Below are 12423 nucleotides of genomic sequence, written 5' to 3' on the forward strand. Positions count from 1 at the left end.
GTGCTGTGGGTCAGGTATTAAGCTGCTAACAACAAGGATGGTGATTCAAACACAGCGGCTACTCCAGTAAGGATTTAGTCTCAGAAAATGTATATCGTGTCACTCGAGACAGAATCGATTTGATGAGAGTGGGATCTCTTGATTTGATGTTTTTGTTAAGTGCCGCCGAGTCTGTTCTGACTTGCAACAACCCTGTATAGCGTTTCCAAGGAGCAACTTGTGGGTTTGAACTGCCAACCTTGTGGTTAGCAGTCCAGTGCTTATTCTACAGCTCCAAACCAGAATCTTCTGACATTACCCCTAAATAAAGGAAGTCAAATTCAAAAACACCAGAGATAATTAATTGCTATATCCTTACAACTAAACAACTAAAAATATCTCATAATTTGAGGCCACTGTAATTTTTCTTTTAATCCCAGTGTCTTCATAAGGGTTCCAGGCTTTTCCATTAAGAATTATTTAACTTTATATTACAATACGTGATGCCGCAGGTCTACAACATTTGTGATGTTGCTGTGGTTAAGTGCCATCAAGTCGGTTCCAACTCATAGTGACCCTATATAGGGTTCCCAAGAAGCAGCTGGTGAGTTTGAACTGCCAACCTTGTGGTTAGCAGTCCAGAACTTATCCTACAGCACCACACCGGGAAAACATTTGTGATATTAAAGATTTATTACATTTGCTGTCCAAGAACAAAACTTTTATTCATAAAAACTCATAGTATTTTTGTTTTTGTTTTACATTTGTTAACTTTATACTAATTGTGATTGTCTAACTCTCTTAATATGTTTATTAACATGTTGCTGGTAAGAATATATATTATAGTATAGAAAAATATTAATTAAATCAAATTAAAAAGTTAAAGATATTAAAATAGCATCAGACAGTTAAATACTTTTGTTGTTGTTGAGTCCGTTGTGATTCATAGCAACCCTGTATAAGGTTTCTGAAAAGCAGCTGGTGGGTTTGAACTGCCCACCTGTGGTTAAATACTTTACAGGTTAAAATACAATGGCACTTAGTTGTTAATATATATTAAGCACCTTGTCATTGTTAAGTGCCATCTAGTCACATCTGACTTACAGTGACCCTGTATAGGATTTCCACCCATGTGAGATAAAGGAAAAGGCACTGCTTGGGTCAGACGCACCTTCATCATCAAAGTAGCACAATGAGTAGTATCATTATGCTTAACCCTAACCCTCCTACTAGTTCTACTACTGACTGTACTAGTAATATCTCCCCCACTAAATGGTAAATTATTTCAAGTAGGGAAAAGGAACATTTATTTATCACCTGCTATTCTTCAGGAGAAAGATGAGGTTTCTGCTTCCATAAAGATTTACAGCCTCGGAAATCCTGTACAGGGTCACTATGAGTCGGAACCGACTCCATGGCACATGACCACCACCATGACTATTTTCAGGGAGACCTCGTGTGGCACTGCAGATTAATGCACTGGACTGCAAGGTTAGTTTGAAACACACAGTTGGCAGTTTAAGATAACCAGGCACTCCTTGGAAATCCTGTACAGGGTCACTATGAGTCGGAACCGACTCCATGGCACATGACCACCACCATGACTATTTTCAGGGAGACCTCGTGTGGCACTGCAGATTAATGCACTGGACTGCAAGGTTAGTTTGAAACACACAGTTGGCAGTTTAAGATAACCAGGCACTCCTTGGAAACCCTATACAGGATCACTGCAAGTCGGAGCCAATTCAACAGCACAACAATTTTTCAGGCACAAGGCTTTAGCCATCTGCCAAACAACATACTAACGGTTCCTTTTTTTTTTTGTTTTTTTTAACAATCCCCTGTGTGATAGCCTAGTTTACAGATGATAAATGGAGACTAAAAGAGTTTAAGTCAATTACCCAAGATATTAGAGAAACATGTGCTAGTGCTAAAACTCAAATTCGCTTCTGCTTGGCTTCAAATCCATTCTTTGATTGTGTACATTTGATACTCAAGTATTTATCAAATTTATAAATGAAGTCTTAATTTTAGCTAGAAAATTTGCTTTTACCAAAAATTCTTCCTATGAATTCATCTTTGTGGTACTGAGAAGACACAGTTTCTACAGGATTTCCTACATGCCTCAAATTTCATATTTAAAATACATGATTTTTTCCAAATTAGCAAGCACAGATTTAATGCAATTATCGATGTCACATACGCCTAGAAATCAGAACATGTGGGACAACTCTCAAAAATCAAAATTGATCATTTCTGTCCAACTGTAGTCAGAGAAATTACCCATGGACTGAGCTGTAGTTTCATTAGCTTGATTAAAAGTGAAAACTGGAAGAAGGGTAAAGTAGGTCAAAAACTTACTGTCTCCTTTAGGATTAAAACATGTACTGGATGCTAAGTCTGAGTGAAAGGGTCAGCAAGAATCCATTTGCCAGACTTAGAAGATATCGAGAGAAAGACAGGGCACCCTCAACTCGAAAAATTGATTATAATGAGACTGTAAAGCAGAGAGGAATTGGGCATGAAGTCTAGAGAAAGTATTTCAGAAGTAGAAATGCCTTTATTTTGACCTTTGCTAGGAAATGTATAGCTAGAGAGTGAGAGTCAACATGTTCACAGGAGACCCACAGTAAGTTTTACTGTGGGAATGATTTGGGTTTTCAAAGCTTCATCATGAGAGTCAAACTTTCTATACTCCCTTCACCCACATGCCCCCATCAATATACCTGGTGTTTGTTAGACGCTGTGGAGTTCATTCCAACAGAATGAATCACTGCCCGCTCCTTTAGCATCCTCACACTCATTGCTGTGCTTGAGCCCATTGTTGTAGCCACAGTGTCAGTCCATCTCCTTGAGGACCTTCTGCTTTTGCACTGACTCTCTGTCTTCCCAAGCATGAACTCTCTCTCCAAGGACTGGCCTCTCCTGATAACATGGCCAACGTACTTGAGACAAAGTGTTGCTATCTTTGCTTCTAAGGAGCAGTCTGGCTCATTTCTTCTAAGACAGATTTATTTGTTCTTCTGGCAGCCCGTGGTATATTCAGTATTCTTCATCTTTATTCATATTTATAACTAGATACCATTCCTAAACTCTACAGTTAAGCCAACCTGTGGTGGTTTTAGAAGGGAAGCACCGGACTGGGAAATGAACCATGTAATCAGCAGTTTGAACCCACCAGCTGCTTCACAGTAGAAAACTAAAGCATTCTGTTCCTGGGAAGGTTTACAGCCTCAGAAACCCTATACAGGGTCACTATGAGTTAGAACTGATTCAAAGTCATTTAATATCAGCAACATACCTCCCCTTCACCTGCATCAAGCCCCTACATCTCATGACTGTTTTGGAGAACAGACCTACAAAGAAGAAGGGGAAATGAGAAAGGAAGACTTCAGAGAACTGATAATCACTTGAGTGGGCACTGTAAGAGCTGAACTATTAGGATTAAGATTTCCAGTTTTTAAGGATTGGGGAGAAGAAAAGACAAACAGAAAAATAGCCAAAATTGAAACCCAACCAAAACCAATATACAAGAATGACAATAATCTGTGTAAATTAAGTATTGTCTGTTTGTAATGTTGTTGCATGCTGTTGAGTCAATTCTGACCCATAGTGACCCTGTATAGGGTTTCCAAAGAGTGGCTGATGAGCTTGAACTGCCAACCTTGTGACTCAAACAACTTTGCAATCCAGCGCATTAACCCACAGCACCACACTGTAATTTCTCAATTCTAGGCACACCATTAATTCACTAGTAGTTTCTTTCAGGTGTGGGGGAAGGAACTACTACCACATGAAACGTACACACTGATTATAAGGCATATCCCATTTCAGAAATGTCTGTGGTGGGAAGGAAGTTTCAAGGGAGGATGGTACTTAGAACAAGATGTAGACAAGAAAGCACATCTGAAAATCCAGGAAATGTAGACCCCATATGACCCTCTCTGACTCTGTTGAGTGGTGGTTCCTCCTTAGATGACTGCCTTGGGGAAGGTGATGAGTTGATGACCACTGCAGAGATGTAACTTCTACTTACCTACTGCCCAGACATCTGTCAGTTGGTCATACTTCCATAGTTTATCTGTCACTGTGATCCTGGAAGCTATGCCACTTATGTTTCCAAACGACCAGAATCATCCATGATGCACAGTTTTCAGCAGAGCTCCCAGTCTAAGGGCAGACTGGTATTAGGAATAAGGAACCCATTTAAGAGGGATTATTAATGTTGTTGTTGTTAAGTTCCATTGGGTTGGTATAGGATTTCCTAGGAGCTATTGATGGGTTTGAACTGCAGACTTTATGGTTAGTGTTTATTCTATAGTGCCACACCCCTACTCTGAGAGATTAGTCACTGCAAACCTTCAGAATAGCAGCAAAATAGTGTCTGTCTGATGTCATGCCAGAAGATGAGCCCCTCAGATTGAAAGACACTCAAAATACAACTGTGAATGGACTGACTCCGTGACGTAGACTTGATCTTAGTGACGTGGATGAAACCAAGGCTACAGGACCTTCGTTTGCTGATGGGGCATGACTCAAAATGAGATGGCACAGCTGTAAACATCCACTCATAACTGGAACATGGAATGTGCAAAGTATGAAACTAGAAAAATTGGAAGTCATCAAAAATGAAATGGAATGTGCAAAGATTGATCTCTCAGGCAGTAGTGAGCTAAAATGGATAGGCATTGACCATTTGAATCAGACAGTCATACTGTTTACTATGCTGGGAATGACAGATTGAAAAGGAATGGTATTGTATTCATCATCAAATATAACATTTCAAGACATTTTAAGAAATACAGTACTGTCTGGGATAGGATAACATCTATACAACTATAAGAAAGACCAATTAGTACAACTATTATTCAAATTTACACACCAACCACCAAAACCAGTGATAGTGAAATTGAAGAATTCTACCAACTTCTTCATCTGACATTGATCAAACATGGAATCAAGTTGTATTGATTATCGAAATGGGAAAGTTAGAAACAAAGAGGATCAGAAACTGGAAAATATGGCCTTAGTGAAACAATGCTAGAGATCCCAAGATAGAACTTTGTAAGACCAATGACTTACTTATTGCAAATACCTTTATTCAACAACATGAAAGGCAACTATATGCCTAGACCTCAACAGATGGAATGCACAGGAATCGAACTGACTATATCTGCCAAAACTATATCACCAGCCAAAACAAGGCCAGTAGCCAACTGTGGAACAGACCATCAATTGCTCTCAAGCAAGTGCAGGCTGAAACTGAAAAAAAAATTAAAACAAGTCCATGGAAGACAAAATATGATCTTGAGTACATCCCACTTGAATTTAGACTCCATCTAAGAGACAAATATGACATATTGAACACTGATGACCAAAGACCAGAATACCCTGGGGATGACATCAAGAACATCATACATGAAGAAAGCAAATGGTCATTAAAAATACAGGAAAGAAAGAAAAGGTCAAAGTGGGTGTCAGGAGAGACTGTGAAACTCAGTCTTGAATGTAGGGTAACTAAAGTTAATGGAAGAAATGATGATGTAAAAGAGCAGAATAGAAAATTTCAAAGGACAGCTCAAGACTACTAAGTCAAGTAGGAAATGTGCAAAGACCTGGAGTAAGAAAACCAAAAGGGAAGCTCAGCATTTCTCAAACTGAAGGAACAGAAGGAAAAAATCCAAACCTTGGCTTGTAACATAGAAGGATTCTATGGACAAAATATTGAATGATGCAGAAAGCATCAAAAGAAGATGGAAAGTTTACATAGAGTCACTGTATCAAAAATAATTAATTGGCATTCAGTCATTTCAGGAAGTAGCATATGATCAAGAATAAAGGTTATTAAAGAAAAAGTCCAAGCTGCTCTGAAGACATTAGCAAAAAATAAGACTCCAGGAACTGATGAAATGCCAGTTGAAATGTTTCAAAAAACTGATGCAGAATTGGAAGCACTCACTAGGCTAAGCCAAGAAATTTGGAAGACAAGCTATCTGATTAACTGATTCAAAGAGATTCATATTTATGCCCATTGCATAACCCACTGAAAGATGAACCCACTGAATGCGGAAATTATCAAGCAATAACATTAATATCATTAAATGCAAGCAAAATTTGCTGAAGATAATTCAAAAATGGTTGCATCAGCACACTGACACAGAACCTGCCAGACATTCAAGCTGGATTCAGATGAGAACTTGGAATGAGGGATATCATTGCTGATATCAGATGGGTCTTGGCTGAAAGAAGAGAATATTAAAAAGATGTCTACTTGTGCTTTATTGACTATGCAAAGACATTCCACTGTGTGGCTCATAACAAACTATAGATAACATTGCAAAAATGGGAATTCCAGAACACTTAGTTGTGCCTATGAGAAACATGTACATAAACCAAGAATCAGCCATTAGAACAGGACAAAGAAGATAGTGAGTAATTTGGAACCAATAAAGATGTGTGTCAAGGTTGTATCGTTTACCATACTTATTCAATTTGTATGCCCAACAAATAATCCTTGAAGCTAGATTATATGAAAAACGCTGCGTCAGGATTGGACGAAAGTTTACTAACAACCTTTGTTACATATAGATGGTACAACCTTGCTTGCTGAAATCAAAGGAGACTTGAAAATCTTGTTCATGAAGATCAGAGACTACAGCCTTCAGTTTGGATAGCACCTTATTGTAACAAAAGCTAAAATTCTCACAACTGGACCAATAAACAATATCATGATAAATGTAGAAACAATTGACGCTGCCAAAGATTTCATTTTACCAGAATCCACAAACAATGTTCTTGGAAGCAGCAGTCAAGAAATCAAAGACATACTGCATTAGGCAAATATGTGGCACTCTTTAAAGTGCTCAACAGCAAAGATAGCAGTTTGGGACTAAGGTGTCTCTGACCCAAGTCATGGTATTTTCAATCGATTCATATACATATAAAAGCGGGACAATGAATAAGGAAGACCAAGTAAGAATTGATGACTTTGCATTGTGGTGTTGGTAAAGAATATTGAAAGTACCATGGACTGCCAGAAGAGCAAACACATCTGTCTTGTACAACCAGAGTGTTCTCACAAACTTTGGACGTGTTGTCAGAAAGGACGAGTCCTGGAAAAGGACATCATGCTTGGTAAAGTAGAGGGTCAGCGAAAAACAAGGATAACCCCCTTCTGTTGTGCATAAGTTCACTTTGAGGTAGAACTGACTTGATGGCATCTAACACAACAATGTCCTAGAGAATACTGTGATGCTCAGAAAGAAAAAAAAAATGTATTGTTTGTACCCTGGAGTCAATTCTGACTCAACGACAGAGTAGAACAATGATATCCCTTGTCCTACATGTTTGTCTGAACCCATAAAGTTTTCTAGACTATAATCATTTTTTTCTTCTTAATTTTTTACTGTGATTTAGGTGAAAGTTTACAGAGCAAGTTGGTTTTCCAGTCAACAATTTCATACGCATTTTGATTTGTGATCTTGATTACAATCACCACAAGGTAACCACAGTCTTTCCACTTCCTCCCTGTGTCTCCTGTTTCCATTTGTCCTTCTTTCCTGTCTCTGTGCCTTATCCTTACACAAAAGCAGCTCATTGGATCGCTTGTGGTTGATGGTTCTAAGGAGTGCATGCCTCCCCAGGAATGTTGTACACTTTATAAACCTGTCTGCTGTTTGACTGAAAGGAGAACCATGGTGTGAGTTCAGCTCTAGGTCCGAAAGGTGTCTAAGGGCCAGAGTCTCAGGGGCCCCATCCATCTATATCAGACTAGTTAGCGTGGCCTTTTTTTATTTTTATTTTGAGTTTTGCTCCACAGTTTTCTCTCATTGTCTCCAGGGTCTCCTATTGTGATCCTTTTCAGAGTACAAACAATAATCTTTATAGGAGCAGATTGTTGTTGTTGTTGTTAAGTGCTGTTGAGTCAGTTCCAATATACAGTGACCCTGTATAAGGTTTCTGAGGAGCAGTTGGTGAAGTTACACTGCTGACCTTGCAGTTCAAAGGACTCTTCAGTCTAGCACATTTACCTACGGAGCCACACCAGGACTCCAAAGGAGCAAATAGCCAGGTCTTTTTTCCTGAAAGACCGCTAGATAAATTCAAATTGCCAATCTTTCAGTTAGCTGCCAAGCACTTAATCATTGCACAACAAGGGTTCCTTGAAAAGATTTTAAGTTTGGAGAATTGTCTCATCTTTCAGCAAACAAAACCATCCTATACCCCTTTCCACAAATGACCCTGTGGTCAACAGCACAGACAAAGTGACCTGTGGCTACTCAAGTTTGCTCATGGGGCACAGAAAATCTTTTCTTTGTGGAATTCTGCAATGTTGATTATGAACTGTCAGCATCCAAATATGTGATCATCTTAGGAACTTTTCACTCCAGTTTATTCCTGGAACCGCCTGGGTCATTCTGTGGGAGTTTTGTTGTCTGACCTGAAGGATTGTGAGCACTCAGTAAAGGGAATTTACTCATACAGCTCCAGATAGACACTTGATTGGGAGCTGGGAGTAACTGTGATACTGAGTGGATTCTGGTTTAATGTTGCTGTACCATACAGTACATTGTCATGTTTCACTGCGACAGCTAGGACCGTAATAAAGTGGGTTGTTTTCTTCTTTTTAAGTGTATTTTTTTTTTAACTTTTAAAATACATTTCTGAAGCTCTTTCTATAAGTAAAAGTGATAGATTAAGATTTAGCTGCCAGAACCAAAAATGTAGTAAAGGCATTAGGCCATGCTGGGGAATGACCATAACAACTTAAATGTTCAGAAGCAGAGTCAATAACAAAGCAGAGTAGCTACTTCCATGGAGATGTGGGTCAAGGGTTTCTGGGTAATCCTACCATTGAGCCTGAAAAGCTCAAGAGAGCTGGAAGAATAGTGAAGGAAATCAGGGATTGTTTTCGTTGTTTTTGTTAAGTGCCATCGAATTGGTTCCAACCCATGTTGTTGTTGTTATGTGCTATGGAGTTGGTTCTGACTGATAGCAACCCTGTACAGGATTTCCGAGGCTGTAAATCTTTATGGGAACAGAAAGCCTCATCTTTCTCCCGCGGAGTCGCTGGTAGTTTCGAACTGCTGATCATGAGATTAGCCGCCTGATTTGTAACCACTACACTACCAGAGCTCCTTGGTTTCAACCCATAGCGACTCTGTATGGGATTTCCGAAGAGCAGCTGGAGGGTTTGAACTGCCAACCATGCAGTTCAAACCAACTTTGCAGTCCAGAGCATTAATCCACAGCACCACACTAGGATTCCAAAAGAGTCCCTGTAAAGGCCAGACCATAAAAGACCAGTTCATTTTGAGGAAAAATCAGTCACCATAATCTTCCCCTTACATTCTAATTATCACAACGAATTTAGGAAACAAAACACAGAAAAAAAAAAAAAAAAAAAATATGCACGTACAAATTTAATTTCTCCCTACTGTTTTCATTACCAAGCTGTAGGCAGAAAGGTGGGGGGACTTTTAAAAGACTCATTTCACCACACAAAAGTCAATTTCCACTAATGTATTCTTATATGTGGTCTTCCAAAGCAGATCTATGTGTACAGATACACACATATCAGTATCTTCTGTTATGAAAACAACAGCAATCAGTCCATCCTGAAACACATCATCACTATTCATATTTCATAGGGAAACAACATGAGATTAGAAACATCATTTATATTCATCCTAAACTGGTTAATATTCCTGCTAGAACCGATTTTCTCATCACTTATATAAAAACAGTTCTAATTGTAAAAAGAAGACTGCTGTAAAACCCAAATGTTACTCTCTAAAAAGTTAGACAGGGAATGTTTTTTTCTTTTTATGCGTTTAGCCCTGAGGAAGCAGGAATAAAGTGCTTTCCATCAATTGAAACTATCATGTTGTTTAACACAGAAAGCGTTTACTGGCATCACTGTGCTTTGTAACTTCTGGAGTTTAGGAGAATGTGAGAGGGGCACAGAGACCACCAGCTTTCCCAGGGATCACCAAGGGCTCCACAGGTCCTAAAGAATTAAAAGCCAGTTTTACACATATTCTTTGAAAGGAAAGAAAATGAAGACTTTGTACTAGTGTGCAGGAAGCCAAACGACAGAGAGACAGAGAGGAAGATGAAAGCTGAGGCAACTGAACCACCTACAAAATATTCATCACAAAGATTCCAAAGAACACTTTTTTCCTTAGGGCTCTTCAAATCAGGCTTATAGATGAAGATAGGAAGTTTTAACTGGCATGACTGCATCTCTCGTTTGTAAGATATGAGAGGGATATGTTGTTGTTAAGTGCATTGAGTTGGTTCTGACTCGTAACAACTCTATGCACAACAGAACAACACACTGCCCAGTCCTGCATTATCCTCACAATTATTGTGATGTTTGAGCCCATTGGAGCTGCCACTGTGTAAATCCATCTCATTGGAGGTCTTCCTCTTTTTTTGCTGACCCTCCACTTTTCCAAGCATGATTCCCCTCTTCAGGAACTGGTCCCTTCGGATAACATGCACAAAGTGTGAGAGGTAAAGTCTGGCTATCCTGGCTTCTAAGCATTCTGACTGCACTTCTTCCAAGACATGTGCTTGTTCTTCTGGTAGTCTATGGTACTTGTAGTGTTCTTCTCCAACACCATAATTCAATGCATCAGTTCTTTCATGGTGTTCCTTATTCATTGTTCAGTTTTCACATATATACGTTGGTGGTGGTGGTGGTGGTGTTACATGCCGTTGAGTTGATTCCAACCCATAGTGACCCTGTATAGGGTTTCCAAGGAGCACCTGGTGAGCTTGAACCACTGACCTTGCAGATCAAAGCAACTTTGCAGTGCACGCATTAACCCACAGCACCACACCAGGACTCTACATGTATATGAGGCAGCAGAAAATACGACTTGAGTCAAGTGCCCCTTAGCTCTCAAACTGGTATCTTGGCTCTTGAACATTTTTAAAGAGGTCATTTGCGTATCTGCCAACCACCCCTCCCCCTCTTTTTTTTGACTGCTGCTTCCATGAACATTGATTATGGATCGAAACAAATTGAAGTCTTGCACAACTTCATCCTTTCTCCATGTATCATTATGTTATTTATTGGTCCAGTTTTGGGGATTTTCATTTTCTTTACACTGAGATGCAATCCATACTGAAAGCTGTAGTCTTTGAGCTTCATCAGCGTTTCAAGTCCTCTTCACTTCCAGCAAGAAAATTTGTGGTGAAGGCATATCACACGTTCTTAATGAGTCCTTCCACAAATCCTCATGCCATGTTCTTCTTCATATAACCCAGCATCTCAGACTTGCTCAGCATACAGACTGAATAAGTATGGTTAAAGGACACAACCCTGACACACTCCTTTCCTGATTCTAAACCATTCAGTATCTCCTTATTCTCTTTGAACAACTGCCTCTTGGTCTATGCAAACATTCCTTATGAGTGCATTTGAATAATCTGGAATCCCTACTCTTCACAATACTATCCATAGCTTGTCAGTAGAATGCCCTTGCATAGTCAACAAAGCACAAGTAAACATCTTTATGGTAATCTCTGCTTTCAGCCAAGATCCATCTGACATCAGCAATGGTATCCCTTATTCCACGGCCTCTTCTGAATCCAGCTTGAATTTCTCACAGCTCCCTGTGGTTGTACTGCTGCAACCTCTTTTGAATAATCTTGAGCAAAAATTTACTTGAATGTGATATTGATGATATTGTTAGATGATTTCTGCTTTCTGTTGGGTCACCTTTTTTTGGAATGGTCACAAATATGGATCTCTTCCAATCGGTTGGCCAAATTTATTGACATGATGAATGAGCACCTCCAACATGGAATCAGCTTGTTGAAACATTTCAATTTGTAGTCTGTCAACTCCAGAAGCCTTATTTTTTGCCAATGCCTTTGGTGCTGTTTGGACTTCTTCTTTCCATGCCACCAGGTCTTGTTCATGTGGTACCTACTGGAATGACTGACCAGCAACCAATTCTTTTTGGTAAAGCGACTCTGTGTATTCTGTCCATCTTCTTTTGATGTTTGATGTCTCCAGAGTCATTCAATATTTTGCCCCTAAGATCCTTAAATTTCACAACCCAAGACTTGAATTTTTTCTTCAGTTCTTTCAGCTTGAGAAATGTGCAGTATGATCTTCCTTTTAGACTTTCTAACTCCAGGTCTTAATACATTTTATTATAATACTTTGTCTTTTCCAGCTACCCTTTTAATTTTTCTGTTCAGAATATTTACTTCATCACTTCTTCCAATCATTGTAGCTTCTCTGAATTCAAAGGCAAGTTTCAGAGTCTCATCTGACACCCATTTAGGGCTTTTCTTTCTTTCCTGTCTTTTTAATGACCTTTTACTTTCTTAACAGATGATGTTCTTGATGTCATCCCACAACTCTCTAGTCTTCAGTTATTAGTGTCAAATGCATCAAATCTGTTCTTGAGACAGTCTCTAAAT

This window comes from Chrysochloris asiatica, unplaced genomic scaffold (assembly GCF_000296735.1).
Source record: "Chrysochloris asiatica unplaced genomic scaffold, ChrAsi1.0 scaffold00021, whole genome shotgun sequence".
NCBI lineage: Eukaryota > Metazoa > Chordata > Mammalia > Afrosoricida > Chrysochloridae > Chrysochloris > Chrysochloris asiatica.